Source organism: Trichosurus vulpecula, chromosome 4, assembly GCF_011100635.1.
Source record: "Trichosurus vulpecula isolate mTriVul1 chromosome 4, mTriVul1.pri, whole genome shotgun sequence".
NCBI lineage: Eukaryota > Metazoa > Chordata > Mammalia > Diprotodontia > Phalangeridae > Trichosurus > Trichosurus vulpecula.
The window spans coordinates 145397345-145419807 of record NC_050576.1 but is presented as its reverse complement, the minus strand read 5'-3'; the positions used below and the strand labels follow the sequence as shown (position 1 = coordinate 145419807).

The 22463-nt window shown below is 38.5% G+C and overlaps 1 protein-coding gene and 1 pseudogene across 1 annotated transcript in view; one reads left to right on the top strand and one right to left on the bottom strand.

The window, feature by feature from the left end:
• The window catches only part of ACTN2 (actinin alpha 2), a 96658-nt gene that overhangs the window by 10885 nt on the left and 63310 nt on the right, over nt 1-22463 (top strand). The window lies entirely within an intron of this gene.
• On the bottom strand, nt 7629-8075 carry LOC118845705 (annotated as a pseudogene).

Here is a 22463-nt window from a genome sequence, read left to right as displayed (position 1 = left end):
TGGCCTATTCCAAACTTGACATTCTATCTCTCCTCTCTCCTTGTCTTGGAACAAGCAGCTCCCCATGCCTGAAATGCACTTCTCATTTCTCTTAGGATCTTGTCTCCTCTTAAGGCTCAGCTTAGGTATTAGCTCCTATATGAAGCCTTCTCTGTCCATCCCAACCTCCTTCAGGGGTTTCTTTCTCTTTAAATTGTCTTATGTTTACTTATCTGTGTACATGTTGTTTCTCTCCATAGAACATAAGCTTCTTGAGGAGAGGGACTATTCAATTTTGTCTTTGAATCCCCAGTGCATTGCACAGTGCCTTAAACATAGTAGGTACTTAATGCTTATTGAATGTGTTTTTCCAGATTCAGATCATTAAGAGATGCCAATGATATTAGTATTAGCAACGCAAAGGCTGAGAATGAATATATGACAAATATTTATTGAGCTGCTTGCTATATGCCTAGAAGAGCACTAGGCACTGTTTGCAGACAAAGCAAAGGCAGTCTCTACCCTCAAAGAGGGTACATCTTGTGCCTAGAGTCTAGATAATAGAATAGGGAGAGGCAATGTACAGAGCATTCCAAAAATCTTAGTATACTTTTAAACTGTTAAAACAGTTTAAGTTACTAAAGCTTAAAACTACCCTATGACTTTTAAAACTCCATGTACATAGGGGAATGATAACCACAGGGGCATATTTAGGTTTTGAAAGTTACTGGGATGGTGTGTTGAGTGGAAGCAGTTAGATTCTTCCCAGTAGTGATGGCTGTATCCATTTAATTATTATTCTAGAACTAGAAAGAAGTGGGGAGAAGAGGGAGACCAGGGACAGCAAGACAGCTGGTGAGATGATGGTTGGGGAGTAGAGCAAAGAGGGTTATAAAGGAAACGTAAGATATGGCTTCTTCCATCGAATAGCTTAAAAATTGAGTTGGGGAAACAAAATCAAATCTACACAAAACAGCCAAGTAATAATATGAAGCTATATGCAAAATATAGGAATTTCTTTCTTTAAGATCCAGAAGGGAACTGGGAGACCAGCTAGTCAGGAAACTAGACCATGAAAATTGAAGGCATTGTACCTGGTAAATTAAAGAACTGGAGTTCACACTCAGACTTCAAATCCAGTTCTCTTTCCACTGCACCGTGCTGTTGATTAAGTCTCAGGGCAAGTGGTAGGGACTAAGGTCATGTAACCAAAATGAGTGTACAGAGAGACAAAAGTAGTAGGGCACCACCATTTCTAGACTCTGACAAAAGGCTGGTAAGACTTACTGCTCTCAAATTTGTGTCACAAATTGCTGGAAAAGGGGTCCAGAATCACCTTAGAACAGAATATAAGCTCCTTGAGGGCAGGACTGTTCTTGTCTTTATTAAATATTTGTTTTACTTTATTTAATTAGAAATCTAGGAAACTGGAGGAGAATGCAAAAATCTACCAAGGGCCTAAACGTGAAGAAATCTCTATAAGAATAGCAGGAAGATATTTGGGGGCCTAGAGAGAAAGAAGAAGAAAATAATTAGACGGTGGGAAGTTTGTGTGGTGCTTCTTTAAAATGTTGCCTGCAGTAGGGCGCAAGTACCTCCCTATTGTCTGAGAACTGATTCTGTGCGCGCGCGTGTGTGTGTGTGTGTGTGTGTGTGTGTGTGTGTGTATGTGAGAGAGAGACAGAGACAGAGACAGAGAGACAGAGAGAGAGACAGAGAGACAAAGAGAAAGAGACGGGTAGAGAAAGAGAGAAAAAGAACTCTTGGCTTTTTCTGTGTGAACTTGAGTAAGCTGCCATACTCTTCTGGCTCTCAGTTTCTACCTCTATAAGAGGAGGGAATTAAACTACTTCTCTGAAGTATCTTCTAGTTCCAATATCCTGTAACTCTGAAAGGTTAAATGCCAGATCTCACGAATTCTAATCACCTCCATGACTAACTCCTTGTCCATGATCTAACTTCTAGCCCCACTGCTCATCACACTTCACCACACTGTCTCTCATGTTGTGTTTGAGGGACACTGGGACTAAGGCCAGGCTAAGGAGAGCTGCCACTTCATTTGCTGGATTAATGAAGATAGGATTGGAATGAGGGTGGTCATGGCATGGCCAATCTAGTGGTTTCCAAATGTCTTTTGCTCAAACATTTTTGACATGAGGAGGAAGCATCATGAATGTTTAAATTTTCAACTAAGACAGGCCCTTAATTGGGCCCATTTCTCCAAGCATGGGGTTCTTTCACCTTTATTTTCCCATTCATTAGAATGAAGATACTGCTTTTTCCCCTGTGATGATAGAACTGCTCTTGTTACCTTCTGATACCAAGCTAGGAAGACCTAGTAGCAAACCTCATCTGGAGGTTTCATGATGAAGGGAAATTTTGAGACACATTTATTGAGAACCACTGGTCTAGAGATCTGGACTAGAGGACCTCAAAGTAGGGCCACCTTAATGCAGCATGTGGAAGACACAGTGATGGATAATATTTACTATTATTTTTTAAAATATGCACTTTTAATGCCAGAAAATTTTGATTTCCATGGCACACTGGAGATAAGTCATATATTACAGTGGAAATTTAAAGCCTCTGGTTGACTGCTAGGCATCAGTCAGTTGGCGTTATTAAGGACTCCCATGTACCAGCACTGTGCTTAAGTGCTGGGGATAAAAATAAAACCAAAAGAATACCTCCTCACATGGAGCCTACATTCTATCAGGGAATTCAAAAAGAAATGTAATTTTTAGAGGTGGTGGGATGTAGCAATTTTCCAACCTTACCTAGGATATACAAATATACTTTCTTCTAAATTTCAATAATTCTAGGTGAGAAAGAGACAGATTCTGAAGTACTTTAGCTGTCTCCCTGGGGAATTGGGTTTTCACTTACAGGCAATGCCATGCCCTTGAAGTGACATGATGAATGTTTTGTGTCTGTTTAATCTGGTAGCTCTGTTCAAGAAGAACCGAAGAAGGCATAAGGGAGGTAGTTAAGAAGTCTTTGCAGGAATCCAGGTGGGAGATGGAGAAGGATGAGATTAGGTTACTCTTATAAGTGATGGAGAAAAGGGAGTGGATAGCTGGTAATGAAGGGAAAATGATCATAGTATGTGTTTAACTGCTGCATAAGTTGAATTAAAGAGATATCATTCCTACATCCAAAGTGTTGTACTTTAAAAACTTGAGACAGCATTATGGACAAACAGATGGATGATTAAAATGAATAGTCAATTCCTGTAACAATAGGAAGTGAAATATTTATATCTATATGAAAATAATGTTCATATGAATATAGCAAATGCTTTGAATTGACAAAATGTATCCACTTAACTGAAATAGACTTTGTGGAAGAGCTGGGCCTTTAGGTGATTTATGAAGTAAGGTGTTAATGGCTCATGTTTACAAAGTAGGTGTTCTACATACCTTATCCAACTTTTATTCTGGTAGCAACCCTGTGAGGTAGGTGATGCAAGTATTATTTTTTAAAATGTCACAGATTTGGACACCAAAGTTGTCTCTTGTCTAAGTTCACAGGTTTAGTAACCAGCGAAATTGAGACATACTCAGATCCTCATGTTCAGGGCTCCTTTCACAAAGTCATAAAATCTCAAAGCAGCAGGAGATCTCAGAGGTCATCTAGTGTGGTCCAAACCTGAATTAGAATCCTTTCTATAGCATTCACTATATCACATTTGCTTCCCCAATGACAACTCACATTTTTGTTGTATGCTATGATTATGTGTTTTTGAAGCATTATAGATTTCATCAAGTAGGGACAGCATTGTAAAGCCTTGTTTTTCTTGAAAGAAAATGGTTAGGACAATTAAACTAAAAAGGCAAAGGGTCACATGTGAACAAATGCCAAGGGGCTGATCTAAATATGGATTGGATTTTGCTATGGGGTCTTATGGACATTGTACTACTTGAGGTATGGCAAACACCTTGTCATGGAATTCTCTTCTTGGAATCACTACATACTGGGCTCTTTCCTACCTGCACAGAATGAAAAACCACAAAAAGCCTAGCCTACTGCTTTGTCTACATAAATGCTAACTATTAATATTACTGCATATGGTAGGTGCTCAATAAATGTTTGCTGAATTAAATCAAAAGCCAGAGTTCATTAGAAACTTGAGAATCCAAATAAGATTTTCAATGAGTGGGGGAGTAGAAATCCAAGACTTAGCCAAGAAACTTAATTAACTTGGCTTCATAAAACTGTCAGAAAGTATTGCAGTCGGAGTAACTGCCTCTGAGAAGACACCTACAGCAAAGCACAGATCTAGAGTGGGTGGGGTAGCCGCCATGATGAGCAGAGGAGTTGATGTGGAATACGTTGGAGGACAGTCAGAATTGTTGCAGCGTTTCCCTGGGAACCGTACTAATTCTTCCAGAAAGAACAGAAAGCAAAGATTAAGGGGAAGGATTCCTAACAGTGCTAAGAAAATTTCAAAGGAAAGAAAATTCTTAATGTGAGAACTCTTTGTCTTTCTAAGTAACCCTGGGGAGAGGAGTTTGAATGCCTTAATTGAGGTGGTTGTTTTTTTCTCTGCTACCCATCTCATTCCCTAGTTCAAAAAGATGCAAATTATCAGGGTTTCTTAAATGTGCCTTTGCTCAGGAGCAGCCAGTGTGAGGGATGTAAAAAACAGTGAGAATTTAATGTGCACACATTTGGCAGAGGAATTAATTTTTAGGCAACTAGTTCATGTGTTGTTGAATGGAGAGTTTATAGTTGTTTAGTTATTTTTCAGTTTTGTCTGATTCCTCATGACCCCATTTGGTGTTTTCTTGCAGAGATACTGAAGTAGTTTGCCATTCCCTTCTCCAGCTCATTTTACAGATGAGGAAACTGAGGCAAACAGTTAAGTAACTTGCCCAGGGTCACACAACTAGTAAGTGTCTGAGGTCGGATTTGAACTCAGGATGAAGAGTCTTCCTGACTCCAGGCCTGACCATTCTATCCATTGCACCATCCAGAGAATTTATTACAGGTTCCAATTCTTTCCATTAAGTCTTCCTTACTGTGCTTCGTTTTAGTATGGAGGCAATCTTGGATTCTCTAAATCCCTACCTGCAAAAGACAAGCTCTAGTGGAAGGCTTTGGGCATAGGCCCAGAGAGAGATATAGTCTGTCTGAGCACAGACCTAGCTGAATTTGGAGAGGCTTATCTCCAGAAGCTTGGTACCCAGGTAATGAATGTTTAGTTTAGGGCCACATCGATTCATGAAGATGATCTGCTAAGGCATGTAGGAGTTGCAGTTTGTCAGTGGAAGTAGTGCCCGCATCGAAGAAGTCACGTATCCTAGAGGTAAGTCTAGTTGCCTAGAGGGAGCTGGATGATATAGTGGATAGAATGCTGGACCTGCAGTCAGGAAGATCCGAGTCCAAATTTGGCCTCAGACACTAGCCCTGTGGCCTTGGACAGGTCGCTGCCTGCCTCAGTTTTCTCATTTGTAACATGGGCATAATTGTAGCACCCTCCTCTCAGGGCTGCTGTGAGAATAAAATTAATTAGTATTTGTAAAGTGCTTTGCACACCTTAAAGGATTATATAAATGCTAGTTATTATAATTATTACTATTATTAGTCAAGAAGAGAACATCTGGGCCGGTGAGCACTTGGGAAGAAGAGTCTGAATTCTGTCCCCAGGTCTCTGGTATCTTTTTTGTTTTGTTTTGTTTTGTTTGTTTGCTTCTCCTACAATCCCTGGATCAGAAAGGTGGAAGTTATGGTTGCCATTCCCGCCCCCCGCCCCCCCCCCATGCCAAATCCTTGCCCAGAGCAATTTATATGAGTATAAATGAGATGTTTTGGTGAATTGATGGACCTGGGAATCAATCAATCACCAAGCATTTATTTTTTCCCACTTAATAGTATTTTATTTATTTCAAATTACATGTAAAGATAGTTTTCAACATTCACTTTTATAAGATTTTGAGTTCCAAATTGTTTCTCCCTCCTTCCCTCCCCCTCCCCCCTCCCCAACATGGCATGCAATCTGATATAGGCTACACATGTACAATCATATTAAACAAATTTCCACATTAATCATGTTGTGAAAGAAGAATCAGAATAAAAGGGAAAATGATGAGAAAGAAAAAACAACAAAAAAAGTGAAAATAGTATGCTTCAATCTGCATTCAGACTCCATAGTTCTTTCTCTGGATGTGGATAGCATTTTCCATCATGAGTCTCAAGTCTTAGATCATTGTATTGGTAAGAAGAGCTAAGTCTGTCATAGTTGATCATTGTACAGTGTTGCTGTTACTGTGTACAATGTTATCCTGGTTCTGCTCACTTCACTCAGCATCAGCTAATGTCAGTCTTTCTGGGTTTTTCAGAAATCATCCTGCTCATCATTTCTTATAGCACAATAATATTCCATTACAGCCATACATATACCACAGCTTGTTCAGTCATTCCCCAATTGATGGGCATCCCTTCAATTTCCAATTCTTTGCCACCACAAAAAGGGCTGCTATAAATACTTTTGTACATTTGGGTCCTTTTCCCATTTTTATGATCTCTTTGAAACCTAGTAGTGGTATTGCTGGATCAAAGGGTATGCCCTTTAGGCATAGTTCCAAATTGCTGTCCAGAATGGTTGCATCAATTCACAACTCCACCAGCAATGCATTAGTGTTCCAATTTTCCCACATCTTCTCTAACATTAATCATTTTCCTTTTCTGTCATGTCAGCCAATCTGATAGGTATGAGGTGGTACTTCAGAGTTGTTTTAATTTGCATTTCTCCAATCAATAATGATTTAGAGCATTTATTCATATGACTACAGATAGCTTTAATTTCTTCATCAGAAAACTGCCTGTTCATATCCTTTGACCATTTATCAATTGGGGAATGACTTGCAATCTTATAAATTTGACTCAGCTCTCTATGTAATTTAGAAATGAGACCTTTATCAGAAGCACTGGCTGTAAAAATTGCTTCCCAACTTTCTCCAATCATTTATTAAGTACCTAGTATAATCTAGGCACTGTGGATACAAAAAACAAAGAGTGAAACAATCCAAGAAGCTTACATACACACATATGTATGTATGCATATATGTGATCTGGACCTGTTATTTAAAAAGAAAAACTTCATCTAGAAGGTGATGTTTGAGCTGCCTTTGGTAAGAAGAGGGGGATATATTCTTTGAGGAGAGAAATGAAGGGAGCACATTCCAGGCCCAAGTGATGGTTAATAAAAAGGCTCAAAGCAGAAATGGAGTGCTATATAATATACTATACATAGTGCAACCCATTCAGGCTCCTTCATCCTGTATGTTTCCTGTACGTCTTGCATAAATCTTTAGAGTATCTACCCAATGTGTGACACACCCTCTTCTGCTTCTTTTGCTTTTTTGTGAATACCAGTGTAGTAATTAGGCCATCCCTCTGTTTTCCTTTTCTCTTGATACATGACTGACCCACCTCCCTTTTAATTATATGTATCACAGAATCATGGAATTTGAGAGTTGGAAGGGACCTCAGTAGCTATCTAGTCCAATTGGTTAAAAAAAAAAAGCAATCTCTACTATGGCATATTCCCAAAGTGAAGAAATACTTGAAGAAATCCAGGGAGGAGAACCCATCTCTCTTTTTCTTTTTTTAATAAAGACATTTGTTTTATTTGATAACATTAGATTTTACGCCACAAGGACACAGGCTTCACCAACACCCTTGATTTTTTCCTCTGCCCTTCTGCTGAAGAACTTTGCCTTCACGATGACTGGCTGCTTGGGGAGTTTCCCTTTTCCTAGAACTTTGTAGTATCCTGACCATACAACATCAATGATAGGGGCAAGCCCCTTCTTGTTTTTGGCAACATTAATCCTGGTCTGCTCACTGACCAGTGTCCACAGCTTATCAAGGTTGCCAGTTGGGCAGTAGCTTTGGTTCTTCTCCAAGTGGTAATGCCTCATACCCACTTTCCCAGAGTAACCTGGATGATATTTGTCAAAGTGGATCCAGTGATGGTGCAGCCCTCCTGCATTGCCTCGGCCTCGGGGGTGCTTCCGGGGCTTGCCAATGTGCCTGTGGCCGTGGCTGATGTGCCCATGGAGCTTCTGTGTCCTCCTTAGTCAGGAAGGCATGTTGCAGGCTGCCACAAAAGAGAAAAGCAAACCCATGTCTTTTTGAGGCAACTCATCCCATTTTTAGGGAGCTCCTGTTGTCAGGACGTGGTTCCTGATATCAAGTCTAAGTTGGCATTTTTGAAACTTTCATCCACTACTCCTGGTTCTGCCCTCTGGTGCCAAACAGAATGTGTATTTTTCCCTCCTCCAAATTTCAACCCTTCAAATACTTGAAGACAGCTATCATCCTCTTACCCTTACTGCCAGCATTTGTCACCTTTTCTCCAAGCTAAACATGGCCATTTCCCTCAACTGGCCTTTGTATGTCATGGATTCGATTCATCCTCTTGCCTTTCTAGACTCTCTCCAGCTTATAAGTGTTTTTCTTAAACCATGATGCCTTGAACTGAACATAATATTCTAGATGAGGTCTGACAAAGTCAGAGTATGGAGGGACTGTCACGTCCCTATTGCTGGACACTATGCTACTCTTAATGCAGCCCAAGATCATTTTGGCTGAAATATCCCTCTGCTTATTCATTGAGCTTGCAGCCCACTAATACCCCCAGATCTTTTTTCAGAACAGCTGATGCCTATTTATGCTTTCCCCTTAGTGATACTTATGAACTTGATTTTTTGTACCAAAGTTCAAAACTTTACATTTATCACTATTGAATTTCATCTTATTAGATTCAGCCCAATTTTCTAGGCTTTTGAGATCCTTTTGGTTCCTCACTCTGTCATCTACTGTGTTAGCTATCCTTCCCAACCTTGGTACAAATTTGATGAGCATACCTTTATGCCTTTATCTATTTCATTGATAAAAAATGTTAAACAGCACAGGGCAAAGTACAAATCCATGGGGTACTCCACAAGAGACCTCTTGTCGCATTGACATTGAGTCATTAATAACTACTCCCAAGTTCAGCCATCTAACCAGTTATGAATCCATCTGACTGTATTATTGTCTAATCAACATCTTTCCTCTTCTTCACAAGAATAGAATGAGCTCCTTTATCAAGAGCTGAAATCTCAGTAAACGTTATTCATAGTATTCCCCTCACTAGTTTAATAAGATTATAAACAAGGGGAATGTGGTTAGTCTGGCAGAATATATTCATCATGAAACCATTCTTAGACCTTGTAATCATCACTTCCTTTTTAGGTGTTTGCCAGCCATTTCTTTAATGATCCACTCTGGAATTTTCCAAGGAATCAAAGTCAAGCTCACTGGCCTATTGGTTGCAGATTCTATTCTTGTCTATTTTATGAAAAGTGGAACCCCACTTGCCCTTCCCAATCTTGTGGTATCTCTTCCGTTTTCCATGACTGTTGAATATCACTGACAGTGGCTCAACAATCACATCTTCTGGTTTTTTAGAACCCAAGGGTGTAGTCTAATCTGATCCAGTTGAGTTGATGAGTATATCTTTTGTGTCATATCTCACATAAAAGTCATATGTTCTGCAGTCATTTCCATTTTCCTTTGGCTTGTCCACATTTTAGATTTATCTTTCATCCACTTTGCTCCAAAGACATGTAACTTTTACTAGGCAAAAAGGGCCTTAGCAGCAGAGAGAAGCTTAGGATCATTGAAAGTATTCTGCAGTTTCACAAGTGCTATTCAACTTAATGAGCTGCTTGTCATATTGCATATCATAATCTGGGCTGTATGCATTCTTTATATACTTGGTTTTCCTGTGTGGATTGCTATATCCAGCTCTCAAGAGACCGTCTCATCGAGGAAGTCCAGTAGGATTCTGGAGCTTGGTAGACTCAATTTGGTGCTGTCAAAAAATGGGTACATCTGGAGAACCTTAACATCTATTGAATGGAGTTGTTTCTTATTATCACTATTTGTTATTCAGTATTTATTAAGCACTTAGTATGTGCCAGGAACTGTGCTGAATGCCAAATACAAAGAACAGCCCCTGCCCTCAAGGAGCTTACCTCTTTTTTATTAGAATGTTAGCTGCTTGAAGGGAGGGACTAGATTTTATTCCTTTTCGTGTCTACTTTGTCCATTTGGTTTTAGATAGAGCCAGATTTCTGCTTCCTAAGGGAAATTCTTTCTGTGTAAATGCTGTCCCTGAAGAAATGTAGGGGCTTTGGTGTAGAGTCTATGCCTTGACTTTGGCATTGTTTGTATGGAGTCCTTCAGTTCTCCATATTGTAGAACTGAGGTAGCTTCTTAAAGCGTTGGGGAAGTTTGATTTACTTTTCCACCTCATTCCCCTTCCCCACCCAAACCGACAGACCATTGAATATTGTCAAGAATGGAAATATTAAATATTAATATTCTGAGAATGGAATATTAATGGATAATTGGATATGGATAATTCTAAGAATGGAAATATTAAATATTTTTAAAACCCCAAAACTTGTTTAAGGAATAAGGAATTTGAATTCTGAAACATTTGGAATTACTTAGAATCATTATTTCAAAGTAAGAGAGGACCTTAGGAAATCATCTGGTCTGTTTTACAAATGTCTAAGTTGGACCTTTCTTAGATGAGGAAATTATGACCCAGAGAATGCTGAAGATAATGGCCTAATCTTTTCCCCAAAACCCTCCCCTCTACCAGACTTCTCTAATATCACCGAGGGCACCACCATCCCCTCACACTCCCAGGCTTAGAACCTCATTGTCATCCATGATTTCTCAAGCATATTTGGCCTACATATCTAATCCATTGCCTGATCTTGTCATTTCTACCTTTAAAAATCTATTTTATACATTCTCTTCTTTCTATTCTGTCACTGTAGTTCAGCCCTTCATCACTTCTTGTGTGTGCTGTTGCAATAGCTTTCTAATTGATTTCTCACGCCAATCCATTTTCTACTTGGCTGCCAAAGTGATTTTTCTAAGCGTAGGTTTGACTATGTCACTCCCTTACTCAATAAACTCCATTGGCTCCCAGTTGTCTCTAGGATCAAATATAAAATCCTTTGTTTGTCTTTTAAAGTTCTTTATAACTTGGTTGCTTCCTTCCTTTCCAATGTTCTTACATCCTCCTCCCCTCTATACACCCAATGATGCAGGTATGCTGGTCTACTTTCTGTTACTTGCATATAGCAAGCACCAAAAAATGTTTATTTACTGACTGATAGGATTAGAACTCAGATCTTCTAATCCTAGCCTTGTATTCTTTCCACTGCTTGAAATTTTTGAGGCTGTCAAAACAGCAGTATTTCCTTGGGTTTTCCTCAAGTTTGAACATTGCTCTGGAGATAGTGGATCTGCTGGGCCTTTGTCTTTAATACCCTTTTGAAAATATAGTACAATTTTAATAGAAATTCAGTGGCAGTAGGGTATCCTTTAACCCACGAAACAAGGTATGTTTTCAAAGAAAGTAGAAACCTGAAGGTATGTATTGAGAAGTCCAATGATAGGGCATTTTTGAAGGAATGCCGGTATTGATTATTATATGAGGGGTGGAGTATTTTTCCCTTAATATGGCCAAATCATTGAAGTGAGGTTTTGTTTCATTTGATCATATAAAATATGAAAGCATACCAAATATCAAAGGATAGTTTTTCCACTGTTTACCATTTATTAAGTTATATAAGTGAAATTATTTATTTCACTTTAGATTTTAGAGTGCTTTATTTTAAATTGGAGGCTTATTGGATGAGAGATTAGAAATGATAATACCAAGTAAAAGATGTGCTTATGATACAAACTACTCAGCTTGAAATTTGCTCATAGAAGGCAGTTTTAAAAATTGCTATTCCCCTGGGAGGAAAAGTGTCAATTTTGCTTGTTTGAAAAGACTCTGAATAAGTATTGAAATTAATTTGAAGTAAGTTTGTTATTTGTTTTGTTAAATAGCCAAGAAGTTTTATTGGAAGGGTGCAGAGTGAATGCTGCACATTTTGAAGGCAATTTTGAGTAGTTCTTTTTCATGGTTTTAGAATCTAGAAATGGGTGGAACCTCAGATCAAGTAGGCCAACCCCCTTATTAAATAGATGAGAACACCAGGGCCAAATGTGAAATTACTTACCCAAGGTCACCCAGGTGTAAAGGAGCAAAGATAGTATTTGAACTCAGATTCTCTAACTCCAAAGCCAGGGCTCTTTCTTTTACTGTCTGCTTCTACCTTCTGAAATTTTGTGAAATATGGGATGTCAAGCTATTGTGATGCACATTTGGGCCTCTTCAATTTTTTTCATACAGTTAAGTGTTCTTTTATCATTTATTATTAAAAATAGGTGTTCAAAATGAATTTGAATCACATTGGAAATCAAATTTAATTGAATTTTTGGTCAAATTGGAAAAAGGCAAAACAATGTATAAAAGTAGTCTTGTCACAAATTTTGTCCTTAGACTAAGAAAATAATAAATTCGGTATTGCCTATTTCTTAGTGTTTTTGACCATATATTCTTAGAGGAAACAAAGCATTTCTTCTTGTATGATTGCCTTCTCTAGCCTTTAAAACGTTAGTTAAACCCAGAATGCTAAGACAGAATTTCTACTTCAGAATTCTTGTGTCCTCTATTCATTCAAGACTTTTCTGCTTTTAAGGAGGTTTTTTTTTTCAAATTTTCAAGCTGAATGGAGGTTTACATGAGAAAAAATTATAATAGGGGAAGATATATAAAAAGGTTTCGTCTAAAGGGAAGCTTTAACAGTTGACCCATTCAATCATTTGTGATGATTATAAGGGGAAAGTGACCACAGGGGAAGCCAACTTAAACCTCTCAAATAGATTTTACAGGACATGCTGTTAGGAGCCTCTTCTCAGAGCTCTTGGAGCTGTTTACTGGCATCTATCTCTGACTCATATCTGTAAAAGAGCCACTGTTCCCGAGATGGTTGTGTGGTTTAGCTCCTTCTTGGAAATGAAAAAGGAGACCTTAAAGCAAGAGTGTATAGCTCTGTGTGCATGTCCCCTATAGCTGGCCAAAGTGTTGTACTCATGGACTCAAAGGGTGAGAATTATAGCATTTCAGACCTAGTAAGGACCTTAGAAATGTTCTTCTCCAACACCCAGGGAGTTCTATAAGAGATCAACATGGCCTAGTAGAAAGATCACTGGACCTATGTTAGGATACCTGGGTTCTAATCATAGACCTGCTGCTTTTTAGTCATAAGAACATGGACAAGCCTTATATTTTCTATCTGTAAAATGGAGGTGATGATGATCCTTGAACTACCTACTTCACGGGATTGTTCTAGGGAGAGGGGTGGAGCAGGGGATGGAGAAGCACTTTATAAAGAGTAAAAAAGGATAGGGACTGGACTTAAGATTTCATTGATAGAAGGAATTCCAGGATTAGGAGATTCCGTTTATGAATGGCAGTCTGGCACCTTCTTGGTAATTTAGAAACTTGTCTAGAACACTGAGAAATTAAATTGCTTCTCTTAATATCACACATCTGGTATTTGTCAGAGATAGAATTTGAACTCAGGATTTCCTGACTCCAAGGTCCCTTTCTATCCACTAAACCATGCTGCATTGTATAGCTGTTACAACTGTATTCTATTTGGTGTATTGTAAAAATTTTAGAAAGAAAGTAGCAGGAACAGTTTTTTCTTGTGAAAACATGTTATTATTTTAAAACATGGGCATCTTATTAATATAAAAAATGCTCTGAAATAAAAGAACTTTCTTAGTTTTTAACAAATGATTTGTTCCATTTGCTAAGTATTTTTCTTTCTCTGTGCACATATTGTATTTGTCACAAGAAAACAATAGCTCTCCAAGATTATGTATATATATTTTTTTTCAAATCAGAGAATAATTACTTAGGGAAAAAAATGAGCTATTTACTTACCATGGATATATTTAATTGTTCGAAGTTATCTTTTTTTAAATGACTACAAAGACAAAAAACAGCAAAGAAACACATCACCAAAGACCTTTATGGAAGTACACTTTTCAATCTCTGCTATATTGCTTCTAGCTAAGCAGAATGTGAGTGTACATCCATCCGTATAGCATCGATCTTTGATTTCTTCAAATTAGAACCCATACATCACTTTATGGCCTTAGAAAGGGTAATTTGCTCACAGTAACAGAGGTGAAACTTGAACCCAGGTTTTCTTGACTTCTAGACTAGCACTCTGTCTACCACTCCAAGCTGCTTTTTTGTTAGTATACACATGCTAAGAGTCAAGAAACACTTTACTTTTCATTTACCAAATACTGTTTTGAGCAACTTTGGGTACCAGAGCTGTGCTTAAAACTATGGAAGATACAAAACTATATAAAGCAAGTTCCTTGTCCTTAAAGAGCTTACAGTTTTCTGAAGATTTCTAAAAGAGCAATTTATTTAGTTGTAAAAAATCATTTTGAATCATTTTTCATGCTTTGGAGAAATAAGAACAGGCACCGAATAGAATAATGTAACTCTAAGTAGAAATGATCTGTCTTTTAATATGGGCTACTGGGGCTGGTTTGAGGCAAAATTGTGAAGTAGGTGCTTTTGGCTTCCATGTTCTTCCATGTTTTGGCTCTCCTCCCGTTGGCAACCTCAAGCCAGCTATTCTCAATCTGCAATCCCTGCCCCACACATACCAACCCAACTCCTTCCCTGAAACTTCTTGACTGCCTAGGGTTTGTCACTTTCTCTTGTCTCCTTCTCCTTCTTTGAAATTTATGCCTAGATTTCTCCTTTCTTTAAAGCAATAAAAAGCTAATCTGATAAATCAATCCATTTTAATGGGAGAAGACCACCCCCCTCACCCAGACACCATTTATGTATTTTAATCCAGGCCCCATGAAATTTGAGGCCAGATAAAAAAGGAGGATGAAGCTACTTCATGCTATTTTGAGGCAGGCCAGGCCTTGGCTGAACCTTTTAAATGATCTCTAGGCAGTTGCTAGGTGTTTAATGTTTTCCTTTTCCCTTAGAGATTCATTGTCCCAAACAACAATCCTGAAGACTATTGTGAGAGTATCAAGTATTTTTTTTTTTTTTGTCGTTCTTCTTCAGAATAGCATCATAGAGCTGGAGGAAATTTAGAGCTCTGCTGCAAAACTTCTGACAAATGATCCTCCAGTCTCTCTCCGAACACTTACAGTGTTAGGGGCCACACCACTCGGCAAGGCCACCCATTCCATATTTAGATCATTTTCATTGTTAGGAAGTTTTCTTTAGGAGGCGCAGCCATGGTCCTACCAACATGGCCTTTACTCTCTTGATGTTCTTGAATTTGAGATTGGAGGTGGGACACAGTGACTAAGGAGGTTGGATATGATATGCTTCCATTTTTATTTCCTTCCCCACTCCCAGTGTAAAGCCTTAGGAAGGAGCAGGACCAGTTCTACCACACAGACTTTAAAAGTGGTTTCAGGGATATTTTTAGGGAAGAGCCTCCCAATGCTGCTTCTGGGGAGGATCAGATAATCAGAGTCCCTCTCTCATAACATTTTAAGTTTCAAGGGTAGCCCACAGAGTGATAAGGGACAGAGTGTACTTTGGAGTCTTCCTTAGTTGATATATTATCTATCTCACTTCTTACACAATTAGCTTGAACCCTGAAAAATGCAGAGGTGTCTTGAAGAGTTATCAGATAGCTGTCTGACCTTGCCTAAGAGAAAAATTGATTAACTTCTGTGGGTCATTATGTAGAGGAAAGGGCATTGTACTGGGGACCCTAGCACATAGATTCAGTCCCAACTCTGCTCTTTACCACTTATGAGACTTTGGGCTGGTCACAACTCTGGGCTTCATTTTTCTGTCCTGAAAATGAAGAATTTGAAATAGTCGATTTCTAAAACCCCTTTGAGCTCTAAATCTTATGAAACTATCCATCTAAATTTTATTTTCCTATCTCTAGGGGCCCTTCTATTTATAAGTTCTATTTATGCATTATTTTTTTATTTTGGGAGGAAAAAAATCATGCCCTGTACAAACAAGCTTTGTATAGAAGAAAGCGCTGGACTCTGTCAGGAGATGGGTTCTGTTTTTGAATATGTCACTAACTGGTTCTGTGACCTTGGGGAAAAAAATCACTTAACCTCTCTGGGCCTGTTTCCCAATTTGCAAAATAAGTGGGTTGGACCAGATAAATCATAGGATTTAGAGCTGAATCTAGCTCCAAGCTCCACATTTGTTATTTTCAGACCCTTGAGTCAGTCTGAACAATTAAAAGGATTTGCTTATAGCATCATTCTGATACAAAGAAACCTACGTGACTAAAATCCACTCATAAAAATATGCTGGTAGGTTAGGAGAGAACCAGTCTACTTACAATAATTTTTATTAATGTAACAGAACAACTTTTTTAAAAATAGAGCTTAACCTCCCTCTCTCCCCAGTTTCTGTACTTAAACTATAAGATAGAGCTTTCTGGTTTAGTCCTTTAAGGACCCAGGAGTTAAGCAGAGAAAATATTGTCAAATACCTGGTGTGTGACACTGTGTTCTATTGCTGTATTTAGAATCCTGGTAATGGAGATATTAAAAACTTCAAAGGAAGTGTGTCTCATCATCATAGAACCTTAACAGTCTGTTCCTAGTTCATTAGTGTTTTAAAATATAATTTTTGTGTTTAAAGGCAAATAAAACGCTTAAAAAAGAAACTAAGCACTCTGTTGAATGATTAACTTAAAGAATCTAGAAATTTCTTTGTCATGTCTAATAGACAAGACTGGAAGTTTTCAAAGTGTGGAAGTCCTCTAGGCTCTTTCGGGAGGTCCATGATATAAAAAATATTTTCGTGATAATACTAAGATGTTTCTAATTTGTAATACAGTAAGTGTCAATAGATATAACCCACATGAACAAAAAGCTCTTTGGGGAGCCTTCAATAAATATTAAGAGTATGAAGGGGCCTTTGATCAAAAAGTTTGAGAACCATTCAACTAGATTAGGGGTGGGGAACCTGTGGCCTCCAGGCTACATGTGGCCTTCTAGGCCTTTGGGGTGCGGCCTTTTGACTTTGAGTTCAAGTCTCACAGAACAAATCCTTTTATTAAGGGGATTTGTTCTGTGAAGTTTGGATTCAGTCATAGGGCCACACTTGAGGATCTAGAGGGCCACACATGGCCTCGAGGCTGCAGGTTCCCACCCCTGGACTAAACCATCTCTTGGAAAAATCTTGAACCTTATCATTACATCCAAAATTGCTAGTAGGAAAATACCAATAACTATCATTACTACCAATAAAAATAACTACCACATGTCTCCTTTTCTATCTCTGTAAAATCTTTGAAACTAATCTATACATATATATCAAGAAAACATGTCCTCCTTGATGAATCTATGAGAAGGGAACAGGATGTTTTTCAAAAATGACATCCTATGGCAGTCACACATTGACCACAAGGTGTACGCAGTCAACGTGTTGTTGGGCAGACCCCTGTGGGGAATATTTACGGGAGCACATGGACAAGAATTGCACAGAATGAAAAAAGATCGTTGGGTTTCAGTCTATCCCCATTGGAAGGCATACCTACCTGTATTAATAAAATCACAGATTAGAAGGTAAAGATAGTTACATGAGACAACTAGAAAAGAAAAACCCCATTTGGGGTTTTCTTGGCAAAGATACTGAAGTGGTTTGCCATTTTCTTCTCCCGCTTATTTTATAGGGGAGAAATCTGAGTCAAACAAGATTAAGCAACTTGCCCAGGGTCACACAGCTAGTAACCATGAACTCGAGAAGATAAAAGTTTTCCTGACTCTAGGCCTGGCACTCTATCCACTGCGCCACCTAGCTGTAATTCTAAGCTAACAAATTGCATATATTTTCTTGAAATACTTCCTAACTGTCTCATATATGAAATGAACAGGCAAATCGAACCCAGTGGGGCCCTGTTATTGGTGTAGGCAGGCAAATTGATGGGGGAATCCCATCCTAGGAGAGTAGGAAGGCAAATGTAATGTCATCTCCCTTTTTAAAATTTTTAATATACTGCTAAAGTCTGTCACTTTCATATGTAGAGAATTGGCTTTATATACAAATAAGAGTCACCATAGCCTTAGAGGAGAACAGACTTTTAGAATTGTGCTCCACCTCCAGGAACCACAGTCAGAAAACATGTGCTGCAGAAGGTGCTGTTTACTGTAAACTCAGGTTCAATGAAAGCAGTCCTTGTAGGAAGCCACTTATCTCTGTTTCTGGAGTTACTGATAATATGATAAACTTGTTTCAAATAATGTTTGTTTTGATTTATTTTGCTGTCCAGGTAGTATAACCCATTGTAGTGTTTTTGTTGTCGTTCAGCCATTTCAGTTGTGTCCAACTCTCTGCAGCTCCATTTGGGATTTTCTTGGTGAAGATACTGGAATGGTTTGCCAGTTCCTCTCCAGCTTATTTTATAGATAAAGAAAGCAAGTCAAACAGTTAAGTGACCTGTCTGAGGTCACACAGCTGGTAAGCGTCTGAGGCTGGATTTGAACCTTCCTGACTTCAGGCCTGATTCCATTGTAGGTTAGCCCTGGCAAAAACTTCACATTTATCTGAAAAGTTAAATTAATTTTCAAGAACTTCCAATCTCAGTGTTCCACCATGTAAGTGCTGTCATGCATAGGACCTTCTGTGTGGCACACCTACCTCCAAAGTCCATTGTCTCAAACATTGTGATTCAGTGATAAGGGCTTCCCAGCTGAGTATGTCTAAACTGAAGCACTAATCTGCTGGTTTGTCACCCTCTAAAAGGTAACTGAGATAAAGTGTGGGTATTTCCGTATTTCCGGAGGAATGTTCTTCAGTTGAGTTACTATATTCAGAGGCTGGAAGATCAGCTATGTCTGATAGTCAGCCACTCCCTGACCAATACCATCCACATAATTACCATAGACTATAATTACTTTAGGAAATGTAGCATAAGATTAATTACACAGAAGATTATTCAGTGTTCTACACAGAGTAGATACTTAAACGTGCTTGTTGTATTGATTTGAATTGTTACCAGAAAGGGCCCAAAGGATTTCTCCACCAGCTGTTGTGTTGGCTTATTACAGAGGCATCCATGATGCTACTGAGCACAACATGTCCTAGGTAGGGTGAAGGAAAGGACTAGGCAGGGGCAGGGTTAGAAAGAATTTCTTAATAGAGGCAGCCAGGTGGCACAGTGGATAGAGCTCTGGTCCTGAAGTTGGAAGACTTGAGTTTTAAAAGCAGCCTCAGGTACTTACTACCTTGTGTGACCCTGAGTGAGTCACTCTTCACTTCTGCCTTAGTTTCTTCATGTGTGAAATGGGGTCAGTAACAGCACCTACCTCCCAGGGCTGTAGTGAGGCTATATATTATTCTGAGGAATACAGATTTAAAAGTAGAAGGGATTGAATTCAACCTCCTCATTTTATAGTTGAAGAAACTGAGGATTAGACAGTGGAAAAATGACTTGTATAAGGTCTCACAGGTGTTGAGTTTAGATTCAGGAATCAAACCAATGTTATCTGACTCCAGATCCAGTGTTCTTTCTATCAAAATTTTTAAAATTTGTGTAACATAGATATAAATATACATTATTACTAATGTATAGTGCTAATATATTAATATATAACAAATAAATATGTAATACATACATGTGCATATATGTATGTGTGTACATATACATCTAAATATTGAAAAACAACATTAATTATTTACCACATGCAGTCAGAATTAGCTTGTATTCAAATCAGTACAGTCTAGTCTGGCTTTAGTCTAACTTTGCAGGCTGAATCCACATGACTCCCACTTTCTACATTCCAGCCAAAGTGGCCTTGCTGTATCCAATACATGGCATTCCACATCCTGTCTCATGTGCCTTGGCACAGGCTGTTCCTCATGCCTGGAATGTTGTCCCCTCTCCTCCCCCGCTTTACCTCCATCTCTTGGAGTCTCTAGCTCTCTGCAAGACTCAGCTTAGGCACTACCCCCAATGTAATGCCTTTTCTGATTCCCCTTACTTGTTAGCATTTTCCCTGTCCCCTGGAAAGTAGTTTCCATTTACTTTTAAGTATTTATGTTTGTGTATTTTTATATATATAATATATATTTGTCTATTTAAATGTATATATTTGTGTATTTACATATGTATATACATATACATTTTACATATATTTACTTTTATGTATTATATATGTATCATATAAATATAATCATTGTATATTTAAGTACATATTTATCACATAAATATACATTTACTTAGGATCATATAGATGTAGAGTATTAAAGACCATTTAGTCTAGTTTAGTTTTTTTGGGGGGGGAGTAGGGCAGTTGGGGTTAAGTGACTTGCCCAAGGTCACACAGCTAGTAATTGTGTCAAGTATCTGAGGCTGGATTTGAAATGAGGTCCTCGTGACTCCTGTACTGGTGCTCTACTCACTGTGCCACCTAGCTGTCCCAAGACCATTTAGTCTAATAACTTCATTTTAAAGATGAGGAAACTGAACTTAACACAACTTAAATGCTCCCTCCTTAAGTGATATCTTTTTGACCCTTTCCCAATGCTGAGTGCCCCCCTCAAATAATAACTTCGTATTTATTTTGTATGTACATATTTCAAGTAAAAGCAAGCTTCTTGAGGGCAAGGACTCTTGTATCTCTAGTGGCTAGCACAGTGTCTGGAACATGGCCAATGCTTAATAAATGCTTGTCAAATAGAATCATCTTCTTTGTCCTCATAAACCTTTGTCTAGTAAGTCTCTGGAGCCCCTAGAATTTGAGGTTTTCTGTGAATGCATCCAACGCCATCTGATGGAACAAAACTGCCTCTCCCAAAGGGCAATGGAGGGGTGGGGGATTTGGGAAAGAAACTGAGAAAACACCTGAGGAGTCCCCAAGTGCAGTATATATTCATAAAAAGAATGCCACTCATTTGTGTTCACCCTTCTCTAGTCCACTCGTGATTGGTGTGCCTGTCCTAGGCTGGTACATTTGTAAAGGGTTTCAGCTCCCTCTGTCCTTTGACTCTTGTACAGTGTTAGCCCAAATTCCACGGGCACTCACTCATGCTGCTGCTTCTACCCCAGGCTAGGACTTTTTGCTGACAATATTTGACAGTAGCCTCATGAATTGCCTTCCTGGCTTTACTTTCTCATCCCTAGGGTGCACGACTATGATCTCTCCTTTTCATAGCTCTTTCTAATACACAGGTCTGACCTCATCACTCTCTTGCCTAAAGACCTTCTGTAACCATTGAATGTTCAATATTTAATTCGTTTCAAAATTCAGTAGCCACTTTTATATTCACCATTATAGGATAAAATGTAAATTTCTTAGCCTAGCATTCAAAGCCCCTCACAAAATCCACCATTTTACTTGAGCCTTATTTTTCATAACTCACCAATCATTCTACATTCCAGCCAACTTGACTACTAGCTAGTCGTTCCTTGAGTGCATGTGTGAAGAATGTTATTTATGCCTTTAGTACACTCTTTCATTTCCACTGCTTGAAATCCTCAAGGCCCCAGATATTGTGTCACCTCCTCGATGAAGATTACCTCTTCCCACCAACTGAAAGCAAGATCTTTCACTTTAGACTATCTTAGAGTGCTTTGTATAGACTTCTTTCATCTTATCAAAGGCTCCTTTTTTTGTGTATATTTCATATTCCTTCTTAGTAGACTGTAAACTCATTATTAAGAGTCAGGGGTATTTTTCTTTTAAATCTGTTTACCTGGCATAGTGCCTTGCATATAGTAGGCATTTTGATAAATGTTTCTTGAGGGAGTTGAATGAAATGTAAGATTTTTTTGTAACGTTATAGCAATAAGAGATGTTATGTTATATGACTCTGGTGATTAAAATAGGAGTGGATATGGGCATTTGCCCTAGATTTTATGTGGAGAATCTGGCTCAGAGAAATGAGCAATATAAGGAATTCAAGACCATGTAGGCAGATGTTTTCAAGGGTGGCACATTGTAAGAGATTCCCTTAGGTGTAAGCTGTGGGTTTTTATGATGCATTGAAACAAGATTTATCAGTAATTTTCATATTTTATATATATATACATTTATACACACACACACACACACACACACACACACACACACACACATATATACACACACACACATACATTCATACATAGCTTGGCTGACATCAATTGTCATCTCCACAGGTTAAGCAGGCACAGTCATTTTAATATCAGCTGGAAATGGTAGCCTCCAGCTGCTTCTGTATACCATTCTTTTACATGACATCCCAATTTCTTATGCAGTAGTTAACTTGGATCAGAATATTTAAAATTTTAACATACTTAATAATGGATTTTGAACACTTTAGAAGAAAGATTATAGAACCAAGGTTGGTGAGAAGTCTTATTAATTACTACCCCCAACACACACGCGTGCGCGCGCGCACGCACACACACACACACACACACACACACACACACACACACACTCCAAATAATGAATCACTCCTCTCTTTACAGAAAACTGTATGGGACTTGTTGATGTGCAGATGTCTCATGTTAAGAGTGTATGTAAAGGGTAGGGGAAAATCTACTTCCCAG